This window comes from Fukomys damarensis, unplaced genomic scaffold (genome assembly GCF_012274545.1).
Source record: "Fukomys damarensis isolate Sample0158 unplaced genomic scaffold, DMR_v1.0_HiC HiC_scaffold_37, whole genome shotgun sequence".
Lineage (NCBI taxonomy): Eukaryota > Metazoa > Chordata > Mammalia > Rodentia > Bathyergidae > Fukomys > Fukomys damarensis.
Window position 1 is genome coordinate 64,631,585 of NW_022900949.1, and position 18,799 is coordinate 64,650,383.

Sequence of the window (18,799 nt, forward strand, 5' to 3'; positions counted from 1 at the left end):
TCGAGGCCAGGAGACCTGCGTGGGCGGGAGCCCCACCGTGGTGCAGTCCGCGCGTCTCCTCCCTGAACTGTGAGTGAAATGCTTGAGCCGGGGCCTCGCCTTCCGGCGGTTTTAAAACACACGTGCACTCGCTCCGCTGTTTAGGTTGCCTTGCATTACGTACGGATAGATCTGACTGGAATATTTCCGGAGGGAGACACACTGGCAGCTGAGAGGAGGAGAGTTGGTGGTTAGGAAACGCAAAGAGGGAGACTTCTTTGAGTCATCTTTGGATCTTGCATGCTTTGATCCTTAAATGTTACCTAGTAAAAAAATAAAGGCACTCTAAAGCACACACACACCTAACTATGCATCAAATACAATTCGAAATCCGTACATAGGCAGCAGTGCGTTCAATAAAATTAAAAATCTTCTGCATAGGTTGTGTGACCTCTTCAGCCTGGCCTGTCCCGTTTCCTGCCTCTCCCACTCCCCACGCTTCAAGTTTGGCAGCTTCTGAACCTGCACTTAGCTTCCTTCTTGACTTTCTGACTCGTCATTTGCCACAGGCCTTCCTGATCCCACCTGAATTAGTCCCTTGCCCCTTTATTTTTGCCAGCCACCTGTTGCCTTCCTTTTCCACACTTATCAATATATACGTGAATATGTATTCGTGTGTCCATGTTCCTTTCTCTTTCCACTATAATCTGCAAGAGGGCAAGGGTCATGTTCGTTTCTCCCGTGTATTCCAGGAACGTAGTGGACACGTAGTAGATACTTGTTGAGTAAGTGAGAAAATGGATGAATAAGAGGAAAGTAGTGAGGATAGTGACCATTCTTCCCTCAGCGCTCCGTTGCCAGAGTAGAAAGTTGGTTGTGCTCTGGCCAAACTCCTGCTCTGTGAGAATGTCAAGGCAACGTAGAGATAAGTGATTTTAAAACATTACAATCTGTATAATTGGTAGTATTAGCAAGACAAAGAGTACTTCTACAAGTTCTCTTTAGTATTCCTCACTGAGTGGCAATGTAGTGAGATCCTGTATGCAAGTTTTACTACTCCTGTTTGCTCTAGAGATACATTGAATGCAATGACCCAAAATATTATGAAGCAGTCTTTCAGTGCTGAAATAAAGGATGATGTGTTTCGTCTTTATAGTTTTTCCTAGATATTTTTGTAAACTAGAAAAAGAAATGGTGTCAAAACATTTACAAGGAATATGTAAAAAAAGAAATTAACCGAATATATTGATTGGAAGACATATGTTTGATTATATATTCATATCTGAACACTTCCTAATATAGGGAATGTTTTATATCAACACAGATTACTTTTGCATTGGAAAAAGTATAACTTTAATTTCAAAAGTGCTTAGCCAGTCACATGCAATGTTTACCCAAATTAAATGGAATCTGTGACTTGACTTTTAAACTTGTAAGAGATGATACAAGAAGCTGGCTTCTCTTCAAATTAGGTTGGTTCTGTAAACAAGTGTAACTTTTGTTTGTGAAGAAATCACAGGACCTGCTTACCTCATTCCTAAGCAACAACATAATACCACCAGAACAACATAATGAAACACCTTCCACCACTAACTTTTTCAGACTCACAGACCTGGTGTCTTGGTTTTACTTTGTATTCATTTTTTCATATATTTTCAAATCTAAGACATCTCCAATTATATGTACCATCATGCAGTCAAAATAATTGCTACGACAAAGGTGGTATCACATAGTTTTACTTTATATTTGCTAAGAGTTCTTTTATAACAACATATATTAAGAGTAAAATGTCAGTAGAATAAATTGATTAAAGTTTTGTATATCAGGCCTAATTCTTCAGAGCTTAGTTTTTCATGAAGAGCTTTCATATATTTATTTTTCAACACAATATCTGATAATACAGCCTTTCTTCAAAGGATATTGTAGTCTTGTCTGTGGGATTTTCTTCCCAACCACAGACAGTGATTCTGCAGATTTGATGCTGTCACTATCTTATTTGACTAAAACAATTTTTTTGTTCAACTGAATTATATATTGCCACAAGCTATGCAGCTTCTTTACTAATAACCAGAAATCTCTGAAAAATTGTAATTCTATGTCTTACCCCTAAGTCTTACGTGGCACACAAAATAGTTATTTTTTTACTCTGTTGTCTCTCACTGCTTTGGAATTTCTTTTTCCTAACCTAATGTGTCAGTCCCGTTTTCATTTGAATTTCTTAGTAGCCATCTTTGATATATGTACACTGAACTACATAGACTTTAACAGAAGTAATGACAATTTGAACAGTCATTGCCATGATCACAAATTCTGAGGCAGTGCCAGCAGTGTCATTATCACTTTGCCAGTGGGTATTTATCCTAGTTTCAGAGAATTTAAAAGAGGAAGCTAAATGCTTCTTCAAGTTGGAGGAATAGAATATACTGAACTTTGAGGAATAATATATTTCATTGTTATATTTCAATGGATTATTGAATTACATTGAATTATTAGACTATTCAGTAATATAATTCAGGATATTGTGCTATGTTTACCAAGTCACTTATGTCTTAAAGTGCATTTTATTAAGTCTTTATGTCCCATGCACCTGTTATTTATCTAGTTATACTTTCCCTGAATATTCTTTGAAATATTTAAATGTAAAGCGATGGACCAGGCCTTCCTGAAGCTTGTACCTTGGCTTGTTAAACATTCCTCAAACAGTAATGTATTGACCCTCAAACTGAGTAAGATCCATGGATAAACTCCCTATTTTATGAAAACTTTTATGAAGCAGATAAAACTGAGCAAAATATTCCAAGGTGGGAAAGAAGAGGAGGGTAGCCAAGAGAAATGTCCCAGCATGAGCAAAAACAAAGGGAGAAGATTGGAGAACCAACATTTATTTAGTGCTCACTATATGTTAAACATACTTATTCACTACACTATTTGACATCACATGAATCCTGACAAATATAAAATCATCAAGACTCAAAAATTGCTTTTCATACACTTGGCAAAATACTGATTCAGACTCCTAACTTGATTATCATACATACCCCAGAACCTATCACTAAAATATCTAACAAACTGTGTTTACCAGAGCAGAAAGTTTTTTATTTAGAAGACATGGGTGATAAATTTGGTTAGATATTGTCTTAGTTACTTTTCTCATTGCTGGGACAAAATAACCTACACCCACAAGTTAAAGGAGGAAAAGTTTATTTAGCTCACAGTTTGTAGAGGTTTCAGTCATAATCCGCAGGCTCCAACGAAGGGTTAATGGCAGATAGGGATCTTAGAGGAGAAATACTTCATGGCGAACAAAAAGTAACAAGCGAGGGGCCGTAGCAACTGTTTTCTGCCCCTTTTATACTCTTATCTAGGCTACTGGGCGTAAGGCAGTGCCAAACCAATTAGTGGACTGATAGTAATTACACACCCTTAACCCCAGCATCACACACTCTAGATTCAACTACCTCTGAAAACCCACCAATGACCACATGAGGCTTTGGAGGACATCTGGACACAGCCATAAGAGATACTAGGAGAATAGAATGTGGTGAGTGACACAGATGGAAGGGTCTGGATTTTACCAAAATAACAGCTGACAGTCCTGAAGGGACTTCAACTTTGATATTCTTAAAAAAAAAATGTATTGACACCAGTATCAGAAATAAAAAAGCAAAAGGTTGACAGATTTGACAACTTAAAAAGTGTACTCTTTGTGCATTAAATAAAGCATATAAACCCATACAATTTGAAGGATATTTCTTAAGGAAATTAGAGAAATATATTGAAATGTATCAAAATAGCATTCAATGCGTTGATATTTATTTCATTTATAAATGAATTAGAAAAAGATAACTAACAGTAGAAAAATTAGCTGAGTGAAAAAGCATTTTAGAGAAGCCATGGGTGCCCATTCATAAAAATATACCATATATTAAAATACATTTAAAGAAGGACTTAAAAAAACAAGTTTTTCCTAGCCTTGGGCAGCCCCCCCAGCTGTAACTCTGTTCTGGTACAGATAAAATTGGCAACTGTCCTGTAGGCAAAGTTTAGGTCATCTTATCTCACAAGATTCATTAGGCTGTCTTCTTTTAAAGCTAAATTACAAGGCTATCACGAAGTGATTGTTTCTGTCTCTTTGCCTGGCTTCTGTAACCTCTCTTGCCCCCCGCCCTTCCAGTTTTATGCCAGTCTTCTTCAACCAAATGCATAAAACTGGAGCCTTTCCTTTGTTCTGGGCTCAGCTATTGGACATTAGTCCACCGAATCAGTATACACCTAAAACCTGGAATAAATCCTCCTGTATCACCTGTTGGTCTCTCCTGTCTCTTAAAATCCCAATTCAATAGGAGTAATAAACACAAAATTTAAAAAGTAACGAGATGATAGTTTTTCATGCATTACATTCACAAAGATTTAAGTAAAGCTATACTCACTGTTAGTAAAAGGGCAGGCAAAAGACTGATCTGAGTAACTTGTGAGAATGTAAACTGGTTCAGTTTTCTGGAGAAACTAGATAATAATCAAAAACTTGAAAACAAGCAAATCTTCAATCTAGCAACTCCACCCTAAGATTTATCCTGAGAAAATAATCCTTGATGTGTGTATTTAAAATTATGCTCAAGAGCCTCCACCAAACCACTTCTAATAGTGGCAGAAACTGTAGACTGTCTGTGGTGGTTGACTGGTTATAAACTATGCTGTTCAGTGCAACCACTACAAATAATAGTGTAGATATATAAACATGCAGTTAAAAATCTAAAATATATTCTTTTATGATGAAAAAGCTATTGTTAAATCCCTTATACACAGTGCCCTACTTTGAGCGTCACAAACTGCAAGTACCTATGTAGATATACTTAATGCCTAGATTTGTGATGTTTACCAAAATATTAGCGTTTCTACCTCTTGAAAACCAGAGGAAAAGTGATTTTTTTTTAATATTCTACTGTCAAATAAACCATGCAGACATTAACATAAAATAGCAACCTTTCTTATTGGATTCTCTCCATTCTGTGGGCAGCTCTGGCAGGTCTTCTGTGGGTGTTGCCTAGATTCACTTATGTGATTGCAGCCATCTGTTAGGTTATCTGGGCCATAACAAGGTGCTACCTGCTCCACATTTCCACCTTCCAGATATTCAATGTTCTGAATGAGATACTATCCCCATGATTTCTGAGACAATGTGATGGTAAATCAAAATAACAAAGAGAAATCTAGAAAGGATACTTGAAAAGGTTTTGAGGATTGATTAGTTCTTGTTTGGAAAAAAATATCTCAAAAAGACTACTGTAGGGCCAGGGATTTAGCTCAGCTGTTTGGTGGCCTGCCTTGCAAGCGCAAGGACCCGAGTTCGATCCCCAGTACCACACACACACACACAAAAAGGCTACTGTAGCACAGATAATAATAACATATAGTGTATATTTATACATTTTCCTAACCATCTGGAGTGCTTCATATATATTAAATAATTTAGTCCTTACAACAGTTTTACAAAGTAGGAACAACTACCAAGAGTTTCATAAAGAAAATTCAGATCATAATCCTATTAGTCACTTCACACACAGTCCTTACCTTGCTATATTAGTAATTTTTTTTTCTACTGAAGACTGAACCTAAGGTTTTTGACCTTAGCTACATTCCTACCCCTTTTTATTTTTTGTTTTGAGAGGATGTCTCCTTATATTGCCTAGGTTGGGCTTTAATTTGTGATCCTCCTGCCTTAGCCTCCTAGGCATGCACCTGGACCACCCTGGCTAAAAACTCACTTTTGATGGCATTTTAGTCGTTATCTTTATAAATTAAGAAACTAAAACAGAGATTGAGAACCATCTAGTCAGGCTGCAAACTTACATTGTATTGTCACATTGCTTGTGATTACATTTTTCATTGTTAATTTATGTGGATGTTTTCTTGAAAACAACAAAAGCACCCTACGGTCAGACTGGTTCTTTCTTAAGTCCTGTAATCCTGCAATTGGAGAGATTGATTGATTGTTGGGAATGAACAGAATTAGCAATAGGAAGAGACTGTGGAACAAGAGGGTTCATCCAAGGAAGATAAAAACAACAAAAATGGAGGAAAAGAAGAGTTTGCTGAAGGAAATCCAGATCGTAATCCTCTTAGTCAGTTCACACACTGTCCTTACCATGGAATACAAGGAATTTTTTTTTTTTTTTTTTTTTTTATTTTGAGACAATGTCTCACTAGGTTGCCTAGGTTGAGCTTGAATTTGTGATCCTCCCGCCTCAGCCTCCCAGGTATATTTCATCACACCTGGCTAAAAAACCTCACCTTTGGTGCATCTTAGGTTAAGATAGTGCTCATTTACCAGTACTTTCCCACTTCATGGACATAGAATTAAACTTTCAGGGCTGATGGAAAAAACAGTCAGAAAATAATACAGGCACTTAACTGCAAGTGCGGGAATTTTGACAATAAAAGGGAGGAAAAAATAGGGCAGTAGCTGGAGGGGAGGGGAGAAATAAGCAGTTTTAATTTCAAGACTTGGGACACTTGGCTGGAAATCAGGAAGCTGGGTTTCAATTTATGTTTGCTATTTTCCAGTTGCGGGAATGAGAACAAGTCATTTAATCTGTAAAGCCATAGTTTTTTCAACCACAGAATGAAGTTTTTCCTCCTCCCAGCACAGTTTGAGAAGCACTAGTATAGATTAGAGTCATTTGGTTATGACCAGTCCAGTGGCTAGAGGAAAATAGAACACAGAAGTAGGACAGAGGCTGGGCACAGGAGAGGCCTGGTGAGGCAATTGCAAAAAAAACGAATTTCTAATTAACTTTCCCTTGTCCTGAACAACAAATAATTAGAATAAAATTGTCATTCCTGACTCCAGGGCAAAGAAAATAGATGAAAATGAGAGAAGGGTAAGGACTCTGAACATAGCCTAGAGAAGTCTTGGTGGCCAAACCTAAGGAAAGTGGGAGGAAGGAAAACTTGAGGGAAAGGGCTTCTTTCTTGCTCCCAGCTCTTATACACAGCACCCAATCTGCTCATCCTGATCGCAGTGAGAATAAATCAGATCTGATGTATTGAACCTCTCGCAACCCAGTCGGAAGTCAAGAGCTCCATTTATCTGGAGTGATTTAGTTCCCAGATAAACCATAAGGTCATTTTAGAAAGCCTCTCTCACAGCCTGGGGTCAGGCCTACAAATTGTTCCTTGCTTTTTTAATTATGGGGATGAGATAAGCATTTGAGCAGCCACTTTCAATATTGTGTTCTGCTCTGAGCTCACTGTGTGGCTTGAACAGACCCTTCACCCCGGTAAACAGTTGTTTCCTTGTGGTTTTGTTTCATTTGCTTGATTTAAAATCGTTAATGTGTGCATGTGGCAAAAATTGGAAGCACACAAAAGTAAAACATCTCACTCAGGTCTAATTTCTCCTTGTCCTCTAGAGGCAGCCACTTTAAATAGTTTGTGATATTTTAAAAATTTAAGATTTATAGTGGGTTCATCCCCAGAAGTACTCCACACATACTAGCACCCTTTAACACTACACTGCACTGTTTTTGATGGTAGCTTGTATAGCAGCTGTTTCACACCAGTTCTTTCAGAACTACCATGTCCTTTTTAATGGCTGCAGTACACTAGAGAGAACCAAATGAAACCAACATTTTTGTTAGTCAAAATATCAGCAGTTTCAGATGATTCCAATTACTGTGATATAATGTGCCAATTCATTTCCTGTTGATAAATATTTAAACTGTTTCTTTGCAAATTCTGAGCACCAATAAGGAGAATAATATAAATTTCCTTCAAGCTCTAATTTAGCCTGATTCTTTGCTCTGTTCTTATTCCTCAATGCCAGAAAGAGGTCAGGTAGTAAACAATAAGCAAACAAACAAAAATCTAACACATTATTGAAGCAAGGCTCAGATATGGTTTAATTGTTATGTTTAATTTGGAGTCAGTTTTTAATATCATGCTAATAGTAAATTCACACATGAACATGCTCTAAACAGGATGCTGTCCTTTGAGGGAATTGTTTTATAAGTGCTATCATTACTGTTGTTTTTGAGTGATTTTTTTCTCAGCATGTATTTGTTCCCCTTTCTGTCCTTTCCTGGATCCTGTTTTCTCTCTGGATTAACAAAATATCATGTAGAATCACAACTCTATTTCATGAAGTGTGATAATAGTTTGAACAAAGAGGTATGGTAATAGAACACACTGTTCTATTGTGTATAGAGTTTGGTATTTGCAAAAGAACTCAAGATTTTAAAAAAAATTTTCAGGTAAACCTGTATCAGGAATCACATGGGGATACTTAAGACTGGCCGAGACTTTCAAGTTTTCTTCTGCCCAGATTTGTTTGGAAGAAGTCCAGTCTTATCTATCTCAAAAATCCAGCAGGGAAAAAATAGTTGAAATACATTAAGCTCCATGATTGCTTGCTTCTGTATTTAACGTAGACGTGCTGGCATTTGGCTTCAGTGACAAAGTTGTTTAGACATGTTATTTAAACTCAGTTTTGCCATATATTTGAAATTGGGAGAAAAATAGTCATAGAGAGTCTAAACCATACACATTTATACTTGATACCAAGCTACTCTCACTTAGCAGTACAAATAGAATTTGAAAAATACTTTCCAGAGTGGAAATCTGCCACCTAGCAACCACTTTGAAATTCTTCCTGCACTGGCCCAAGGCTACTCAAAATGCCTAGTTTTGAAACTGGTGAGATACTGTGCGGTGCACAGGCTCTGGCCATTTAAGGGAGGATTAGAACTTTGTTTTTAGGTCAGAGACATGCAGATTAGGACACTTTTTTAATTTAACTGCTTAACTGATTTTAGAGTAAGGTTGGCAGATAAAATACAGACAAAAGATTATATTTGCTGTACTACACTAAAAATTATCTGTTGTTTGTCTGAAATTCACATTCAACTGGGCATATTGTATTCTCATTCAAAAAACTTGAAAACGCTATTTTGGAGAGAGTTTTGTAGAATGGAGCAGAGGAATATTTGTCAACCATGCCTTGCATTTGAGACCCTTAAGGGGCTTGACCTTGTGGACCTAGGATATTTTCCTCAGAATCCTGGCCAGTGGGCTGGTGAAAGAGAAGTATGAGACTGTAGGTATGGGTAGGACAGGAGCTAACAGACGGGGACCAGAGACCACTTCAGGTTTCCACCCAGGAAAGCTAAACTGAGAGAGGCAGACAAAGGCAGGGGTTGAGCATGCAGCAGAAATACTTGCTGGGTAAGATGGTGCCTGTGATGAGACAGAACAGCTCAGAACCCAGGGAGGAGGTGAAAGGGGCATGACATAAGCAGTATTTTATTTTCAAGGAAGAGGTGGAGCCCTCTGCATAAATGTTCAATCTTCTGCCTGTGCTGAGTGGGAAGAGTACAGTCTACACTAGAGGGCGTCATCACCTCTTCGCAGCACCCACACAGTCCTCAACCTGCTTGAACCCGCACAGGGAACCTGGGGTGACAGAGGCTTTGTGAAGGCCCTGCCAGTCCAGCTTCACCAGGCCCAGCTCTGCGTTCGGGAGGAACTGTCACTTTGTCCCAGTCGAAATCGTCTCTCCTCCCCACAGTGTGCAGTTCTTCTCTAACCCAGAAGTGCAAAATAGCTAAAACATACAAGCACACGTAGTCCCTGTGTGTTTGCACAAAGGCCTGAAGATCACGCAAGAAGCTGCTGACTCTGGCTCGTGGGGGTGGGGGGTTGAAGCGGGTGATTCTGGAGAGGAATGAGATACATGTGCTGCACATACCCTGTGTACTCATTGATTTATTTTGCTGTGAATGTGCCACTTATTCAAAGTGAAATTTAAACATGACTGCATGTAGAAAAATTCAGTCCAGATTCAAGATTAAACTTCTTGCATCATTGACTTTAAAATGTCTCATTATAATAAAATGTTTTAAAATAAATTTCTTTATATGGTTTTGCACTCTCTGTATCTGTTAGAGAGGCTTTGACCTGATGTTTCAAGGTACTTTATGGATAATTTGCTGCTGAAATTAGTGACAAATCCAAAGCGGCTTTGACAAAAATCTTTTTCTTTCTTTTAAAATGTTTCCTCAGTTCTGTGACTTCTTGTTTTTATATACAGACATTCAAAACCTTAAAATTAAAATTTCATAGAAATCAAATGAGTCATATACATGAATATGACTTATAATATATATATCATATATATTTAAAATAAAAATAATATTGAATTTCCCCTTATGAGACAAATCTTTGTCTCCTTTGTTTACTAATGTGTCCCTAAGAACTGGAGCAGATCTTAGCAATAGTAGGCCTCAGAAAATGTTTGTCAAATGAAGGAATAGGTGATGATTATAAAACTTCAAACGTTACATTAAAATGGGGCATAGAATATGTAACTATTTTTCATACCAATAATTTCATCCAAATAATTAATTGGTCTAGTCTCTTATAATAAAAAAATAAACCATTTATTTCCTGAGGAGTAAACATTTCATTCCAAGTATGCTCTTAAAAAAATGATCAATTAAATGACACCATAAAGAATGAAAAGAGAGTGGGAGAAAATGTTTAGGACACATGTAAATGTCAAAGGTCAATTAGCTAAACTACATAAAGAACTCATTCCAGTCAATTAGGAAAACTGGCGAAACTCTTGAACACAGTGCATATAAAGGTAAACTCTAAAGGCCAAAAAACATCTACAAAGTGCTCTATCTTATTACTCATAAGAAAAGTGAAAATAGTGCAGTCAACATTGGCAAAAAAAGTTAGTTTCATAATACTAAATGTTAAGGAGAATGGATAATAACTCATACACTGCCTGAAACAAAGCAGTCAGGTTAATATATTTAGATAATGCTATGGCTTACATCTAGATGTCCCCTCAAGGCCTCATGTGGTCATTGGAAATGGCTGAATCTAGAGTGTGTGGTGGTGGGGTTAAGGACGTGGTGCTGAGATTGATTCATGATGTGATGCTAGGATTAAGGGGGTGAGTGCTACTCACCCTAAGATTGAGTAGCCTGGAGAGAACATAAGGCACAGAAAGAGGGCTGCTGCAGTCATTGCTTGTCACTTGCGGCTTTGCTGCTTTGCTGCCTGCTGCCTGTTATGAACTGTTTCTGTGCAGCAGTGCCTCTGTGCCACACCCCCTGCCTAGACGTCAGCCAAATATGAACTGAAACCTCTACAAACTCTGAGCTGAAATAAACCTTCCCTCCTTAACTGTAAGAGTTGGGTTTTTGGCCTCAGCAATGCAAAAAGTAGCTAAGACACTTAGATAACATTTGGTATTATTTTGTACAGTGCAATATATTGAAAATTTTCTGCCAAGTATCCAACAGAAATTTATTAGCATACCAGCAATATGTATCGTATGCCCAAATTGAAAGCTATCTAATTATCTACCAATAGAGGAATGGATTTCAAAATAATGGTACAGTTCTTTTGTGGAATTCTACACAGCATGGACAAAAGGTATACAGTTATCATTGGGTTTTGTCATGATTTCCTGTGGGGATAGATCATTTCAGTGGACAGGATCTTTGAGTAATTCAGAAATGTCTCAGTTTAATGCTGGGATAGTGTTTAAATTTAAAATATTTATTACAGTTAAAGACATATTGCAACTGAATCCTTTCAGAGTGCTCTCATTTCTAGGACACAGCTCCCCTCATTCTTGCCCCTTTCTGAAGCAGTCCTAGAAGTCCTCTTTCGATAGTGTCTTTAGCTGCCCTGTGGTGGCTCCCTTCACGTCCTGCATTCTTTCAAATGTTTATCTCTTATAGTCATTTTGACCTTGGGAAGAGCACGAAGTCACATGGCCAGATCCGGTGAAGAAGATGGAGGAGGACACATGGCCATGTGCCTTTTCCTAGGCTGGCACTCAACAACTGCATGCACTGTATTTTTTTATCTCACTCTCTAAAGACACTTCCAGAACTGTTTCAGAAAAGGGCAACAATGATAGGACAGGGTCCAGGGAATAGTGAGGCCCTGTCTCAAACAGAACAAAACAAAACAAAAAAGAGGGGGATTAATGGGAATGTGCCTTTTACTGTAATATTTCAAAAGTGTAAATACCATATTTTTTGTCAGCCCTTGTGTATATGTATATATATTTCATGCTCTAATTGGCAGTATCATTTGAGTGTTTTTTTGTTGTATGCTGCTTTTTAAATTCAGTATGAGCACTTCAAGTATTTAGAAAAATAGTCCTTGGTCCATTGTACATCTGTAAGCGGTTTTCTAGGTTGTTGTCTTTTTTACTATATTTCTGTTCTCCATGTGCTGCTTTATCCCAAGAGACGAGAGAGACCGAATGGGAATCAGGAGAATTTATTAGGGTGAACTCTGACTCGGGGGACTTGTGTCTCAAGGCAGAGTGATTGAACAAAGAAAAGTTCCAATTTTTATATATTTAGTCGAAGGGGAGTGGTCTTTCTAGTGATGTAGTGAGTTTACCAGAACAGAACGAGGGCAGACAGGTTAGTCGTTTAGCCTTGTAAGAAGACAGTGTCTTATGAATCATATGGGAACAGAGTGTCATGAACTTTGTTCAGAGAACACAGTTATTTACAGAGCATATGGTTCTTCGGTGGTTACAAAACTTTATTTACAGTAATATGATTGTATATCCTTATCAGTACCAGGGGGAGGTCAGTGGTTACGGGTAAGGTTGGGGGCAGAACCTGAATGGGAGCGGCTGTGCTGCTTTCAGCTAGGAGAACTGATTTTCTTTTAAGTTCTCCTTTATTTTACTTGTTATAAAATGTCAAAAGTTTCATTATTTTACTTTGTGTCATACTTTGAAAGGCCTGAACTACTCTGATTATTAAAAAAAAAAATCCATTTTTTTTTCTGGGATATTTGTGGCCAATGGACATGTCTTATAGTCAGTATTTTGGCTCTTACAACAGGGACCTCAATAAATATTGCTGCTGTCTCCTTCTCTTATTACAGTATATAAATATCTGAACTGTTTTCCTCATTTATGTTGATTTTAAAAAACCCTACCACCTCATTAATATTATCTTTACTTTATTATAAGGCTTAGAGAAGTCTTCTAGTCTTCTTTACCCTTTGAAACATTTTAAATAGCATCAGATGCATCTGTTTTTTGAACGCCAGAAAACTTCACAGGAAAACAGTTTGAACTATGTTTTTTGGAGTCTGTTTCTTGATTTCTTGAATCAAACAGTTTGTATCAGTCTGGATGCCATCAGGCAAGATAAGCCACATAATAATTTGAAACAGAGAGGGATTGAGATGGAGCATTCAAGAAAGAAACTCCTATCCTGCCCCTGGTGCTGAGAGCCAGACCTTGTTGAAGAGGATGTTTCTGTGGCTCACTTACGGGTAGAGAACTCTCAGTGGTGCTGCTCTGGTGAAACTCGCTGAAAAATCTTCTCTCCAGTATGAGAGTTGTCTCACTATATTACAGAAACACCCAAACGATCTCGCTAGGGGAAACTTCCGACCACGGAGTGCTGCTGTCCACTCTGCAGTGCAGGAGCCTGGCATCGGAGAAGTTGCACGCACTGCAGGGGCCAGGCTGCTGACCTCTGGGAGCTGCTGGCTGTCATGCACTGCAGAAGAAGCCCCTCTGGAGCTGCTGCAGGAGCCACCCACCTTTCCTGCAGAAGCCTTCCCAGCCAGCACACCAGAACCAGGAAGCAGGACACCTTTGTGATTGCAGTGGCTCTCCCGCATTCTTTACTGATAAAGCCTCACACTAGGTAGAGAACAAAAAATATTTAAAGGGCCCAGGTCATTTTCACAGAACAATCCATAAGGGTGAATTTGAAGCTGAGAGGCAATTCATAAATAGTAGGTACACATTTTCATTCATTATTATTGAAAAATAAATATATTTAAAGCTATGTATTTCATTCTGAGTTCATCTGTGTGCACTTCTCACAAATTTAAATGGTGTGTTATGTTTATAGGCTACAGGCATTTTCTAATTTGTCTGCTATTAAATCCTTTGATATTCTATGACTCAACAGTTATATTCATTTTATTTTTGCTTATTAAGTGGACTTTTACATGGTTATCTGTGCCCTGTTGCTCTACAATATTTACTTTTACTATATTGCAGTCAGAGTATGCCTTTACTAATTCTACTATTTGGAATCTATTAAGATTTCCTTTACAATATTTTGTAAAATGCTTCATGGAGTTTTGAAAACACTGTATAAAGTCTGTGTGGTAAAAAGCTTGATACATGCACTAAGATTTTAAATTATATAGGCCGTGAATACAAATTAGTACAACCACTATGGAAACTGGCATGGGGATTCCTCAGAATTCTGAAACTGGAAATTTTGCTTGATCCAGTTATTCTCTGTGTAGGTATTTTCCCCCAAAAGTTGAAGACATCATATTCTAGTAATATGTGCATACTTATCTTTAGAGCAGCACAATTCATAATAGCTAAATCTTGGAAGCAGTCTCTCTGTCCACCAACAAATAAATAGATTAAAAATGTGAGATTTATACACAACGAAACACTACCCTAACGTAAAGATAAACGAGTCATTTGTAGGAAAATATTGCATGTTTTCTCTTATATGAGAGGCACAAATTATAGGTAAAGAGCAAAATAAAATATAAATAATAGGAAATGGGGAGATAGATCTTTTGCAGATGGGAAGGGGACCAAGAAATAGAGAGAAGGAGGAAATGGGAGTAAAAAATGAATTAAGATGTGTTAGGTGCATGTACCAAATCCATAGAAGGAATATAATCATTATGTACTGTAAACATTGTATAATTTAATGTCTGTGACATTTTTAAATGAGTTACTGTGCTTTCACACATTTTAATTACATGACATTTTATGCTGTGTTTTCAGAACTTATTAATGTACCTTGGAAGACTATATTCTAATTTTTATAATGGCAACAAAGCATTATTAAAGGTAGGAAAAGAAATAGCCTCTGCAGAGCAAGTTGGGTCAAGTAGAAGTAGAAAAAGATACACGCCCAACAGCATGAGAGTGTGCTCCCATGTAAGAGAGAACACCACGGGTCCAACTTTTACCATAGTATGTTTGCATGCATACCTGTTATGTCGTAGGTATTTAATATTTAATAGCCTAACATGGCATTTATATTGTTTGAAATAGGCTATAAAATATGTTAGAAAAATGTGTGAAAGAGATTATGCAAGATTAGCAAGGATGTTGATAATTGCCAAAGTTGGATGGTGATGGATCCACCTTCCAAAGTTGGAGGGTGGATAAGATTACTCCCCTTTTCTGTTTGGTAATACTTGAAATCCTCCATGATAAAAATATAAAATTAGGTATATTTCATCATTTGTTAATTCTTCCTCTGTAGGATATTTTTTCTCCTAACAGTTGCACCTCGTTTCTGAGTTAATAAAATTATTTTAATTTTTTTTGTCCTCTTTAAGGAAGTAGTTTTATGGCCTTTGCAATTTTTGTAGACCGTGTCAGGGGCTATTTAGACATTACTTTATGTAATGCGGTAGAGGTTGTTTGAAATACACAATTGGCTGAGTTGGCAGTGCCAGAAGTGAGGTGTAGTGCTCTGCTACTGCTGCAGGGGTTTCCACCCTATGAGTCCATGTGGCAGAGAACCACCAAACGGAGTTGAGGCTTTCAATCCAGTGCCAATTATGGACCGAGTTCTGCCAAGGATCACTGGAGAGAGCTTGGAAATGATCACGCAATGGAACCTTGACATGACTGCAGTCACAAAGGATGGCAGCCACTGGGCGTGGTGGCACATGCCTATAATCCCAGCATTCGGGAGGCTGAGGCAGGAGGATCGCTGTGAGCTTGAGACCAGCCTGGGCTACATAGTGAGTTCCAGGTCAGTCTCAACTACATAGTGAGACCCTGTCTAAAACAAACAAAGAAACAAAGACAAAGGATGGCAACCTTTGAGAGACTCAGAGCTGGAGAATTCATCACCTATGTCTTCACATAAACTCTGCAATAACAAATCTAATCTTATATCACTTTTTGGGGTAATTTTTTATAAAGCAATAGATAAACAAGATAGCCCCAACCATGTATTCAATCATTTTTTAATTTAAATTTACCTGAGTTAAATTAATTTCTGCTATTGCAGACTAGGACCTTGACAGATGCAAGTGCTATTGCATTTATTTTAATAATAATTCAGCCCTACAGTTTTAAAATTACTTGTACATAGACACACACACACACTTCGAATTTACTTACACTTAATATATGCCAAATACTTTTATATAGCTATTTTATTTTGTTCTTTTGGACTTAAAATGAATGCTGGTAACAGTGTAGTAAAATTAATTTTCTGATTCACTAAGACACCAATGTTTGAAAACATAGCCATAAAAATACTTTTTCATTTTGAGTTGCAGAAGATACGTCTAAAGCCAATATGTTTTCTAATTCCCTTTCCTTAGTGAATTAATCTGCATTTTAAAACTTATTTTCACTCTTGAAATTATTTTAATTTCCCCAGTACTTTGTGTGTCCTTGTTTTGAAGAATGACCTGTTTTTGTCATTCAGGAATATTTTCTTCTGTTAATTCAATTATAAATCCAATGTTTTTAATCTTCGTTCCTCCTTTCAGGTCTTTGTCCTGCTCTAAGATCTGGGAGAGTTTCTTGAGCAACTGTTTAAAACCCTAGTTCTTCTTCTGTTACACACTGATAGGTTTTTCATTACCACTGCTATGTTTTAGTATTTGATTGTTGTTTTTGAATCTGTAAAAACTGTTTCTACCATCCAGTTTGTGTGTGTGTGTGTGTGTGTGTGTGTGCATTTGCAAAATGTCCAGGATAAAGTATTCAAAATACAAATATAATTTAATTTTTAAAATAGACAACTAAGTTGAACAGAAAAAAAGATATAGAGAATCAAAATAAACACGTGAAAAATTGTTCTATACAATTAGCTATAGGGAAATACAAATTAAAACCACAATGAGATATTACTGTACACCTTTAGAATTGCTAAACTCATAGAGCTTGACAATACCAAGGATTGGCAAGGTTATGGGCAACTGAAACTCTTCATCAATTGTTAGTGGAAAACTACTTGACAATTTTTTATAAGTTTCAGTACACACTGTGATCTAACAGTATCACTCCTGTACATCTAATCAAAATAAATGAAAAATGTCCTAAAAAGACTTGTGCCTAAATCTTTATAAAAGCTTTATTCATAATAGTTCTAAATGGAAACAGTTAAAAAAATATCTATCATCTGGTAAATGGATAAGCAAATTAGTGTATTCATACAACGAAATAGAACAAACTACTTATATATATGCAAAAAATGAACGAGTCTGAAAAGCATTATACTAAATGAAAGAAGCCCACATTAGAAGTATCTATACTGTGATGAAGACAAAATTATAGTGACAGAAAGATAATAAATGGCTCCTAGGAGTTTGGATACGGGAGAGGAGTGAATACTCAGGGATGGAGGGAAGAGTTTGGAGTGTTAGAAATGTTCTTTATTGTAGTGGTGGTTATATAATGTGTGTTTGTCAAATTTCATGGCAACTGTACACATAAAAAGGAGACTGTACTCTGAAAAATATAGCTCAAGAAGCCGGACTTTAAAACAGATAGTTACTCTTCCATCTGTTAAATTTTTTTCTGACCTTCAAATGTACTCATTTAATACCAACAATGTTCTTTTCACTCTTAAAAAACTATGAACTATAATTTTCTTTGTTTCTCAGGTGAATTTTCTTTCTGGAACATTTATCATAATTTTTCAGAATATGTCTCTCTTTTAGAGTTTTGTTCTCTTACTTGACTATTGAGTATTTTTCTGGTTATACTTATAAGTCCAGGGTTAGAATTTGCCAGTTAAAAAAAAAGATTTATTAAAATTCTCTGTAGTTTTATGTGAAGATTGAGTATTCAGTTGATTTTGCAGATGTAATTTCTGGAAAGTTGCTCTTGACTATGCAGTTATTTTTTAGCCACATTTTTTGGCTTCTTTTTTGCCATGTGGAGGCCAGGGCCAGTGCTACTTAAGGTCATTTGTTACCATATTAAGTGCATGCACATATTCAGTGGGCAGATTCGTAAGCAAATTTGAAAACAGTGGTCCCAAACTAACCAATCTGTAGGGGGCAGATGGTAACCTATGTCTGCAAAATGGTCCAGGGAGGTCTGTGGACACCTGGAAAAAGCAGTCTTGTCTGAAGAAAACAACTGCTACTCAGATTGTTGTGTGAATATACACAATCAGCACTACCAGTGAGAGGTTCTAATTCAAGAGAAGCCCCAAATCCAGGTTTTTGGATACAGAATTTCCAAATTTTAAGGAAAATTTTGAAAATACCTCGTTGACCAACAGGTATGGTTCCGACAAAACCCATCTATGTCCTTTATCTGAACAATTGTTCCAAAGAGAGTCAGACATTCGGAAGGGGAGGTGGTAAGTCAACGTTTATTCACTCATAATCTAGATTAATTTTATGATGCCAGTTGGCTTCATTATTATACAAGGCAGTTATTTTTGGCCAAACACAAATGCCTTTAAAATCACAGTACGTTACAGTAATTGTGTCCTTGGTATCTATTCCTCTCCTTGTGTTGCATAGCAATGCATTTTGAATGGGGGAGATCTCGATCCCATATCCAATGTAATAGCTCCCTTTCCCACTTCAACAGACCTAATCCTGTAGACCCAGGCCAAGGCCAGTCATCAGCTAGAATTTCTTAAACAAATTAGACTATGGTGACAGACGACATGCTAGCTAGTTTTTTGAGCCATAGCAGATGCTAGAATTAAACCACCTGTGTACTTGTTTGCAAATGAAAAAATGAAATCCCAAAGAAGTGAAGTAAGTTGGTCAAGTTGTATACCTG

The 18,799-nt window shown here is 37.1% G+C and overlaps 1 long non-coding RNA gene across 2 annotated transcripts in view; it reads left to right on the plus strand.

Annotated features, from left to right (window-relative positions):
• Positions 1-8: 8 nt before the first annotated feature.
• The window catches only part of LOC104871061, a 403,725-nt gene continuing 384,934 nt past the window's right edge, over positions 9-18,799 (plus strand). For both annotated transcript variants that reach the window (XR_782722.3, XR_004515574.1), the window contains exon 1: positions 9-69. This is a non-coding gene — a long non-coding RNA (uncharacterized LOC104871061). The remainder of the gene's footprint in view (positions 70-18,799) is intronic.